Below are 11,963 nucleotides of genomic sequence, written 5' to 3' on the forward strand. Positions count from 1 at the left end.
TTCAACAAATTAGATGGGAGTACTCTACCCAGGCGGAGGAATTGCCCGGTTTCCGTCGCCGCCCGGAAAAACCTCCGGCTCCGGCCGCCGGCAATTCCTCTGCCCTTCGCCACCCTCCGCAGCCTCCGCCCAGCTCCACCACCCTCCGCATTAATGTCGACGACTGACAGGTTCTTGACAGACATTCCGATTTCCATTGTGTCTTGCCACCGGGAAGTTAATTCACCATGGAATTTGAGTTCGGGAATAACCCGCGGGCTGCTCCCTCACCAATTCCTCCGCCTGGGTAGACTACTCCCTACCATTCAACTTCACATAGAAGCCAATCCCATGAATCCAGTGAACGCTCCTACCATGGTCGACCACGCATACTCTTTTACTTATGTCTCTCTCTTGCAGGCCTGCATTCGGAAAAACGATTTGTGGAGAGAGCAGCCATGCTGGTGTTTACCTCTGGTCTAAACCCCTCTGAGGGCAATGGCAAGGTCGTCTGTGTCATGGATGCGTCCAGTTATGTAGGCTTGTGGATTGTTCAGGGCCTTCTGCAACGAGGCTATTTAGTGCATGCCACTGTGCAGAGAGACGCTGGTATGTTTATTTATTGAAAAGAGAACAAGATTTTGTAGTTTCTTGATAAATTTCATGTTAAGATGAATCTATGAATTTAATATTTTAACCCAAGTTTGATGTATTACCCTTTTTTTCAAACCCCTAAGAATAAATATAGGAAAATTTCACCATCCCATCCCTATTTTGAATTCCCAATCACCTTGAAATTGAGATGAAGGTTTTCACATTTCTTTCTGGTTGAACTTATAGTATGATGGCATTCTTCATTGATGATTTTAAATGGTGGCAGGCGAAGTTGAGTCTCTCAGAAAATTGCATGGGGATCGATTGTAGATATTCTATGCAGACGTCTTGGATTATCACAACATTACTGATGCGCTCAAGGGTTGTTCTGGTCTGTTCTATAGATTTGAACACCCTCAGAGTGTTGTATGTTATGATGTAAGTTAGTGAACCTTTGAATTAAAGATGTGAGCATTTTGGTATATGTATTGGAAGGGTTGAATATTGATATATGTGGACTTGTTTAATACAGGAAGTGATGGCAGAACTTGAAGTACAAGCAGCCCACAATGCATTGGAAGTGTATGCTCAGACCTAGACCATTGAGAAAGTTGTGTTCACTTCTTCTGTGGCTGCAGCAATTTGGAGAGAAGATGGAGACTACAAGGTTAATGCCCTTGATGAGAGGCATTGGAGTGATGCAAATCTTTGCAGGAAATTGAAGGTCTATATATATAATTTTAGATGACAAAATGTTAAGTTTAGTATACAATCTAAGTAAAGTGGACTGATTTATCACTTTTTCCTTTTAACTTGTTAACAATATCTACATGAATGGTATGTTCGATAGCGTTGGTCTGATTAGTTGCTTAATCTAGTAAGTAACTCAGAAGTTTGCATCTAAAGCTGCTTTGATCAGATTAGTTAATCTAATAAATAACTTCAATGTTTGCATCTACAATTTTTCAAGGCCAGCTACAATAGTAGTTTTCCAAGGTGATGGAATCCATGACAATAGTATATTTAATATGAGCTAAACATGACATTTGTAACAATTGTATCTGGGTGGGGAAAAGCATAATTTCTCCTTCCAATCTAAAGAAATAAATCCAATTGACTCTTTCATATTTTAGTTTGTCCACCATCATTTTACTGAGCTATACAATGCATCTTGCTTCAGCGTTCTCTCAGTCCATGAATCCATATCCAATTAGATTTTGGCTTTTTGAAATTGCTCAAATGATAATACATGCTACATATTCATCTTGCTTCTTTCAGTCCATGAATCCATATCCAATTAGCTTTTGGCTTTTTAAAATTGCTCAAATGATAATACATGCTACATATTGCAGATAACCCTGCAATAATCCATATCCAATTGATCTTTTGCCTCTTAAGATTGCTGAAGTGATACCACATCATAGACAACAGAGTGCATATATCTTCTCTATATGCAACAATCCATATCCAATTCATTTTTGTCTTTGAAGTTGCCCAGGTTATAAATTCATCAAATAATGAGAAAGTCTAGATATGTAACCTTTGTCTAAATCTTTGGTGCATACTGAATCAGGGCTAAAATGGCTTTGTGCTAAGTATATATATTTTTACAGAGAGAACCTAAATACATTGTGGTGCGGTATTCATCATTTTTTTGAAGGGGTATATGTATAAAATTTGGGTGTTTCTCAAAGATTGTGGAGTTCAAAGCTGTACAGTTTAATAACAGTATTCCGAACCTTGCAGTGATCTGTGGTATTATGTTCTAATTACACAATATTTCCTGTTCACAGTTGTGGTATGCATTAGCCAAGACACTATCATAGAAGGCTGCATGGGCGATGGCCATGGACAAGGGGTTGAATATGGTGACAATCAACTCATCTCTGATTGTGGGACCTGGTATCACATACAAAAGCTCAGGATCTACCATTGCATATCTTAAAGGTGAGGGTGAGAGATCTGCATATCAAATAGACTCTGCTCTAGAACGTACAAATATGGTATAGTAATCCCTTGGAGAGGATCTAATCTATGGAAGTGCAAAATATTAGCTAGTTTATTTATAGTGGCTAGTCTTTGTGATTGCAGGGGCTGCACAAATGTACGAGAAGGGCACTTTAGCTAGTGTAGACATAAGGTTTCTAGTGGATGCACATATATGTGCTTATGAATATCCATCTGCCTATGGGAGATATATATGTTTCAATCAAATAGTCAGTAATGCAGAAGATGCTGTCAATTTAGCACAGAGTTTGCAACACCTAATACCGTTCCCTGATAGGTACAGAGCAATTAATTATTCTTCAAATATTAAAATCACTGAAGATTCTGTATCTTCAAGATTTAAATTAGGTTGCTTACCTAATGATATTTTATCTTAGCTATTATGTAACAATGAAATTAATCATACATAGATACTGTCCAAAGATAGTCATGAATTCATTATTTATTTGATTTTTTTCATAATTTGGTAATAGATTTGAAGACTCGATGGTTTGCCAAGAGCGTCTGAGTAATAAGAAGCTGACTGGATTAATGGTTGGATATGGAAACCGTGCAACCCTAAGCATCGAACTGTAAGGGAACGGGGGAGCTTTTCCCCATGTTATAGCTTAACGGTAGCCATCAATGAGCGGCATAAGAAAACTTGGGGAGTTTACATGTTCAAACTATATCCATTTTTGTACATAATGTAATGTAATTTTCACTTCAAGGTTTGTTGGATAGTTGGCAATAAGTCGATTTCCTTCACTACGAGCACCAACCTTCATTTGATAGTTGGCAATAACCCTAAGTCGATTTCCATAATGACGAGCATTGAAGTTTAAGGATGTGACTAAGGCTCTCTACCATATGCATTTTTTTTTAGTTAATTTCTGAAGTAAAATCAAATTCATGATTCCTTGAAAGGAAAAGTGAAAGCAAGCTTTGTTGATGGGTTGTTTTGTGTGTGAATAAAAAGTGGATAGCTCACACTCTGGAATTGTTTTATCATTATGAAAGTTCCTCCTGTTTGTTTTACCATTATGGGAAGTTACACTTTTTAAGCATCAGTTGTGTTATGAATGGAATGGGAAGTTACACTTTTTCTGTTTTATGGAGTGTGTAATGTTCGCTTATATGTGGCAATTTTGTTATAGAAGGGCTGTTTTTTTTGTCTGTCTCTATATTTTCTTATAAATTGATAGCATATTTATATATTGGGATGGTAAATTCTTCAATTACAAGATAAAAAATAGAATACTTCTCTGCCTTGGAAGATCGAACTTTTATTTTTAATTTTTTATTATTTAAAGTATGGAATGGATTCGGTTTTTGGAGCTAATGGAAGGTAAATTTCCATTTCTTTTTCTAATATATTTGGGTTTTGGTTCATTAATATATTTTATAACATGAAAGAAAAGCTTCTTAATTAAATAAAAAACAAACTATTTATATATCTTATGAATAATTTTTGTTGGGATTAAAACAAACTCTACAAACATTCTCACTTTTTTTTATAATTTTAAAGTTATTAATTTTTATTTTATATTTGTCAATATTTTAAATAATTTATTATTATTAAAAATATATTTTTTAATATATAAATAAATTCACTTTTTTAAAAACTAATTGAGTCTACTTGCTTTCTGTAAGTAGTTTTTGCTTTCAAATATTTCTCCATAAATTTGAACTTTTAAATTTCAAGAATATTAAATTTACATAAAATAACTAATTCACATTTCACATCTCAACTATATAAGAAAATATTACTTTGTTAAATTTTTTTTATAGGATTGATTAATTTTTTCACATATATCTTGAAAATAAACTAAGGGAATGATAAGCACTAGTTTTTATTTTTTAGAAGGGTCCCCATTTATTTAGCTTTATTTCTAAAACTAAATAAAAAGGGGGGTTGTTGCTGGCCACAACAGGGCCATAAGTCTTACTTAATTTTACTTGCATCAATTTCCATTCAAAGATAGAGATACCGTTGATACAATTTCAACATTTCCATTTATTAATAGAAGTTTAATTTCACTATATCTCTGTGTTTTGGTTATAAATATGTATCGTTCCCTTCATAAATTTGAATCATTACAATCAAGTGAAATCTCTTAATACTCGATGACTAATTTAATCTTTAACTCTTTCCTAACTTGACCATCGTGTGGACATCGTTAACCTTAATTACATGTGAAAACCCTTAATACAAGATGTATTTCTTAGGATTCTAAATAGGGTCCAAGTGATGATGGTGAATGTGGTACAAGGGAAATGATGTTTCAAGAGCTAGAGATTATTTTTCTTTTTCTCTTTTTATATGCTTAGTTCCTTCTTTCCTTCTTTTTAATCTAAGAATGGGGCTGGGAGAACCTGGGTTTTATAGCAAAGCAGCATGTCTCATGTGCATGATGTGACTTTAGTTGCTTCTACCTCGAGCATTTTTTTTAGCTCTTTGATTTTTATTTAGAAATTCTTATACCTGATAATTTTCCTTTTTATTTTGAACCTTGCTACAATACATATGATAACTCAAGCATGGAAGGAGAAGTGATGATAATGCATGAAAATGTTGATGAAGTGATGGGGTGTGCAAAATGAGTAGGGAAAATGATGTAAAACACCTAGCTTGGTTTCTAGTAGTTCAACTTGATTCACAAGGTGATACATTATCTAGAGGTAAACTATGAACAAACCATGGTACAACATGGTAAAAGTGAAGAATTTAAAGTGTTATGAGCCAGTATAGAATACACCAATGATTACCATATATCACAACCCACATCCAAAAAGCAACATCATCATGTGTGAGAGGAGGAACATAGAGTGCATCACAGTTTGGTATAATCTCTCTCTCCCAAACACCTGACATCATAAGGGTCAGCTAAGTATGTTAAAAACATCTCTGGCAAATGTCCATGGAAATTCCATAGATCTCATTTATGGAACTGCTGGTTCTGATACAAAACACAAGTGAATTGATTCTCTAGCTACCCCGGCAAGTCAAAGGATAACAGGAACAAAGCAATAAAGAAAAAAAAGATGACTTGGAGAACTTGGGAGTCAGACATGTACAACAATATTAGCATGATGATAAACATCATTGATGATATTTCAAGATTTGCCAATTATATTCAACAATGCAACCAATCATTGAATCTGGTTATTGCTAAAATGGAAATTTCTTTGAAAGTTACATTTCATTCCTCACTCATCCAAATAGGGAGACTTCTAAGTCCACCAAACAGAATGTTAGCAAGACAGGACTATTGCCAAGATGTAATATCAAGGTCACTCCTTTTCTTGTCATTCTAATCTCATCAAAGACACTAACTTTCGAGGGCTCTCCAAACTGTTCAGAATAAAAAATTTATTCTAGTATAATCAACAATGTATTTGGTTTAGCTCGTAATGCTAAATGTATCATTGAGCTGGATCTGAAACTCCCCAGCTTGCATGCTGGGCCAGTAAATGTATTCATGTAACTTTGCCACTTCCATGATTACCATGGACAATCTTTTAAAGACCAAGGGGAGAAAACGAGTGCTAGGAAACTTCTCCAAAGTTTAACATATGTTGATTGCAGGATTGATGAATTTCTTGTTGTAGTTACCCTAGAGGAGATTCAAAGCACACCCGTAGCAAGCACCATGTGATTAGATATTTTTGGATCTATATTTATTCCTTTGCCACGGCAAGGAATAGACATTTTGTCCCTCATAAGTCGGCCACCTCAGAAGTTGCATGATATAGTTAGGGCATGTAATCTCAGTGATAAGTCTGAGGCGAATTAAATAAAAGAATGGTATCTGAGCCTGGTAGCAATTTAACAAGGTATCCATGACTCAACGTCTTGCAGAGTGAATGAGAAGACTATTGACTGGAGTTGAATTATTTGACAATTATGATAACAATTCCATTGGTTTGATTAAAACACATTGAGTGAAAATGCTTGCTCCTTGTCTTAAGAATGAAGCTTATCTTTATGTTTTGAACAATGCAAGGTGGGTAGAGGGAATTCATATCTCTAGTTTTGTAGACCACTTGGGCTTTTGATTGAGGGAAGTATGGAAGTCGTTTTCTATATAAATTAAAGTTTGCTCCTCATTTTTTCATATAGCCTTGAAAACTAGATCAGAACATACCCTATTCACTTAATCTCTGAAAACAATCTCTATAACCTCTTTGGTCATGTATGTCACCTCTCACCCAGAAGGAAGGCATGCACCTGTTTGTTGACCTCAATCCAACTGCATCCAGGAGTTTTTTTAACTCCTCTAACTTTCATTATTTTTCTAACCTTTTCAAAGTCACGCCATCTACCAGCCATAGCATATATGTTTGAGAGAAGCACATAAGGTGCAGCATCTCTCACATCCAAATCAAAAAGCTGTTTTGCCACGAATTCTCCTAACTCTATATTGTTATGTATTTTGCAGGCTCCAAGAAAACACATCCAAGCAGATGTATCGGGTTTGATTGGCATTTTATTGATAAAGCCTTCTGCTTCATCTAGCTGCTCAGCACAGCTAATCAGGTCAACCATGCAACAGTAGTGCTCCATCGCAGGTATGATGTGATAACTGTCCCTCTTGCAATTGAAGTATTGAAGGCCCTCATAGACTAGGCCTGCATGACAGCAGGCAAACAAAAAACAAGCAATTGTGATATGGTTTGGTTTTACATCACAGGCTTTCATTTTTTCAAATCGTGTGATGGCCTCACTTACATAGCCATGCATGGCATATCCTGCAATCATGGCTGTCCAACAGACAACATCTCGATGTTGCATCATGTCAAACAGGTGGCGTGCATTGTCTAAGCTACCACATTTTGCATACATGTCTAATAGGGTAGTGACCACAATGACATCCAGCTGAAAGCCATTTCCAATTATTTGTTCATGGATTTCTACACCTTGCTCCGAAGCTGCCCAGTTGCCACATGCAGAAAGAACACTGGCAAAGATTTTTGTAGTCGGCTTCACACCTGCCAGTTGCATATCTTTGAAAAGCTTCAGGGATTTTTCTCCCGAACCATTCTGTGCATAACCTGCAATCATTATTGTCCAAGATACCTCATCTCGTAATGGCATTTTATCAAATAATCTGCGTCCCTCCTCTATACTCCCGCAACTTATATACATGTCTATCAGGGCACTCTCCACAAAGATATCAGACTGCAATCCACTACTAATTATTTCCTTGTGGATCTCCATACCATGATCCAATGCTGCCAACTTTTCACATGCTGAGAGAACACCAGCAAATGTTTTTGCTATCGCCTTCACATCAGCCCGTTGCATTTGCTGGAAAAGCTTCAGGGATTCCTTGGCACACCCATTCTGGGAATACCCTGCAATCATCACCATCTAGGATATGATGTCTTGGAGATTCATTTGGTCAAATACTTCACGTACCTTGTCCATTTTCCCACATTTTGTATACATGTCTAGTAGGGAATTTCCCACATATACCTTAGACTGGAATCCCCCTCTATTTATTTCTTCATGTACCTCCATACCCTGTTCCAGAGCTCCCTAATTGACACATGCCAGGAGAATACATTGGAATGTCTTCGAGTTTGGCTTCACACCTGCCAACTGCATTTCTCGGAAAAGCTTCAGGGCCTCCTCATCCCAACCATTCCACTTAACAACTGCAATCATCACTGCCCACGACACGGTATCCCGTTTACGCATTTTGGCAAACAAATGGCATGCATCTTCTACACTCCCACATCTTGTATACATATCTACAAGGGCACTTTCAACCAAGACATGAGACTGGAAAACACTTCTGATTATTTCCCCATGAATTTCGATACCCTATTCCAGATCGGCACATCTCGACAGAACACTGGCATATGTTTTAGAGTTTGGCTTCATACCGACAAGCCACATTTTCTTGAAAAGCTCCATGGCTTCCTCTGCCTGCCCATTTTGCGCATACCCTACAATCAATGCTGTCCAGAATATGACATCTCGTTCACACATTTTTTCAAATAGATAGCGTGCATCCTCTATGTTGCCACATTTTGCATACATATCTATCAGGGAATTCGCCACAAATACATCACTCTGCAATCCACTTCTTTTGATCTCTTCATGAATGTCCAGTCCTTCTCTGATGTCTACAGAGTCGGCGCAAGCAGGGAGTACGCTGGCGAATGTGAACTTATTGGGTTGGACGCCTTCTCGCCGCATGAGGAAGAACAACCCTAAAGCCTCGTGGGCTACCCTCTGCCTGGCATAACCCGCGATCATCACAGTCCACGAACATACATCACGTTTGGGTATTTGATCAAAAACTCTACGAGCGTCCGCCAGGCTCCCACATCTCACATAGACCGTTTCAGTTTCATGAACCGTTTCAGTTTTGGATCAACGATCAAACTTTGTTCAATCGTCTAACACCACAAATCCGCGGTGAACACTAGGACATAGCGAGGGCTGGGGCAATTCATTTCAAACGGAAACGCCTTACGGCGTAATTACATTATGATCATAAATCTAATAACATATCTTAAGTATATTACATTTTTTGAAATAATAAAAATTGAAATGATGGTTACAGACATTTGTTTTTTTTTTTAGAAGTCAAATGTTCAAATCTAAAAGGTGTTTTCCCGTATTTACATTTATTTTATAGTAGAGCCAAAATGATTGAAATATTTTATTTATAATTTATTTCTATTTATTATTAATATTTTTTAAATGCCACATATTAATTTTATATAAAGAATTGAACACCTCTTTTTATTATTTTTATTAGGAATTCTAGTTAGGAAATAATTTTTTATTTTTATTTTTATTTATATATATATATATATATATATATATATATATATATATATTTCTTTCATATATATAATAGTATGGATATTTAAATAGTTTATCTAAATTTTGTATTAAAATATTTTTAACAAGTATAAGAATTATACATCTTCCACATTTAAAACCGGGAATACATGTATTTTCTATACTTTTAATTATTTTATTTTTTAAAATTGATATAGAATTTTATTTTTTCACATTAACATCTAAATATGTTATCTAAATATTTTATTTATAGTTGAGTGTGAGAGTGAAATATTTTTACATCTTTTAAGTTGTAATGTAATTTAGAGTAATCAAATAGATATATGCATTTCTGTTTTTAATTATAGTTGACATTACTTTTTTATTTAGAAAAATATTTCATTTATATTTACATTTTATTTTTTCCACTTTTAATTACTTTTATCATTTTTTTTTTTTTAAACTTGATAGAAAATTATGCTATTTCACATGAACATTGGAATATTTTATTTATGGTTGAGAGAGACTGAAATATTCTTACCACATCTTTTGAGTTGTAATATCGACACAAACTGAATAAGCACATGGAAAGTGGGATTATTTGTATTTTACTAGTACAACCACATTACAAATATTAATATAGCCTAAGGCTTCATAAATATAACCAAAAAACCTATTGCAACACAAAATGCTTCACTAATTCACACATTTACCATTAACCATGTATAAAAGGGTTATGGGTCAACTTTAACCTAAGAAAAAAAAAAAGAATTATAAATTATTGTTATAGATAATAATGGGGAACTTACATGGAGGAACTTATTAGAATTGGAATAATCTCAAACCCTAGTAAATTGGTGGGTGGGAGCACGAATATAATTTCTTAAATTTATTAAAAGTAATGGACCATTTTACTAAATAAAATTTGCTTATATATAAATGAATGTTATAAATAATAATGAGAAATTTATCATGGAGGAACTTTTTAGAATCGGAATGATCTCAAATTGATAAGCATTAAGTTTAAGTATATGTTCAGCACATTTCCTTGAGAATCAATCTAGGCCCTCAATTAAAAAAAAAACAAAAACAAAAGATCCTCATCCACCTGAAATTGAAATAAAAAGACTTGGCAATAATGATTTTAATTAAAACTTACCACAACCATATAAATATATTTATTTTTGTTTTTAATTATGGTTAACATTTTTTTTTTATTTAGAAAATATTTTACTTTAAAGAAAAATTACTCATTTCCTTAAATGTAAAATATATATTGTTCAACATTAATTTATAATTAAAAAATATACAAATTTTATAAAAAAATAACATTACCTTTTTAAAATTAAATTATTATTTTTAATAAATTTTAAAAATATAAAACTATTTAAATAAAATTTCTAAAATAATTATAATATTAATAACAATTTGTAAATAATATTAATATTTATAATTTTATTTTTAAATACCGAATTTCCATAAATCAATATTTAATATTAATAGCTATTTAAATTTTAATAGAAATTGTGATAATTAAAAACAAATTAATTGATTTGCGCTGTGCGGTGAACGGGCCAACAACTTAATTTATTTTTAGATAATTTCAATGCGTTAACCATTTTGTTGTGCATTTATTCCATTGCACAAGCTGGCATCGGTGGATGCTGTAGCCCTGTACTTTTGAATTTAATTCCATGCCTCGAGCTGTCCGCTAGATGGCGCTGAGACAACGACAGATGTCAGACATAACGCAAGTTTCTGGTTGCAAAAATTTCCCGAGATAGATTAGTTCATTAAACATGTTGGAAGCTCAAAGTTTTGCATGATTTTGATTAGTCCAAAAAGCTTTACTCAATATTTGCAAGGGTTTTTTTACAAGGTAATCCTAAATGCATATACTCAGCTTATAATTATATTAAAAGGACCATAAATAAAATATTAAATATTCACTATTTTATTTATTATTTGTTTGTTCCACACATATGTGGGAAGCTCAAGGTTTTGTATGATTTTCATCGGCCTAAAGGTCTTCGTAATTCTTTTTACAAGGTAGATACCGAATTTATATTAAAAGGTTAAGAATAAAATAGTAAAATGGTTAAGAATAAAATAGTAAATAGAGAGGAATTATAATGTTTGAAATTTTTTTTTTAGGTTAATTTTAATTAAATGATCTGATTTTTATATTAATATTTAACATGTATTTTTATTGCATTTTTATTTTTAATAATTTTTTAAGTGTGTTGAAGTTATATTAGATCTTTGTAATTCTTTTTACAAGGTAGATATTCAATTTGTAGGTTAAGAATAAAATAGTAAATAGAGAGAATAATTATAATGTTTAAATAAATTTTGTAGGTTAAGTTTAATGAAATGATCAAAAAAATATATCATAATGAATTTGTTTTTTATATTAATTTTTTAAATGCATTTTTATTTTTTTTAATTTTAATATTTTTTTAATTTTGTTGAAGTTATATTAGTTATAAGTGTATTTTTAATTTACAAAAAGTATGCCCCTTATAAGTTGTAAATGTTAAAAGTTTTTATTTTTGGAAGTAGTTACATAAACTAAAACATGGTGATTATATGAAAGAAAGTT

General features: G+C 33.4%; 2 pseudogenes; one reads left to right on the forward strand and one right to left on the reverse strand.

Annotated features, from left to right (window-relative positions):
* The first annotated feature begins 437 nt into the window (after positions 1–437).
* Positions 438–3,156, forward strand: LOC149176626 (cinnamoyl-CoA reductase-like SNL6; annotated as a pseudogene).
* Positions 3,157–6,760: 3,604 nt separating this feature from the next.
* LOC149176627 (pentatricopeptide repeat-containing protein At4g13650 pseudogene) lies at positions 6,761–8,938 on the reverse strand (annotated as a pseudogene).
* Between the last annotated feature and the right edge of the window lie 3,025 nt (positions 8,939–11,963).

This window comes from Pinus tabuliformis, chromosome 4_1 (genome assembly GCF_031772625.1).
Source record: "Pinus tabuliformis cultivar Carrire ecotype Pingquan chromosome 4_1, CPIR1, whole genome shotgun sequence".
Classification (NCBI taxonomy): domain Eukaryota; kingdom Viridiplantae; phylum Streptophyta; class Pinopsida; order Pinales; family Pinaceae; genus Pinus; species Pinus tabuliformis.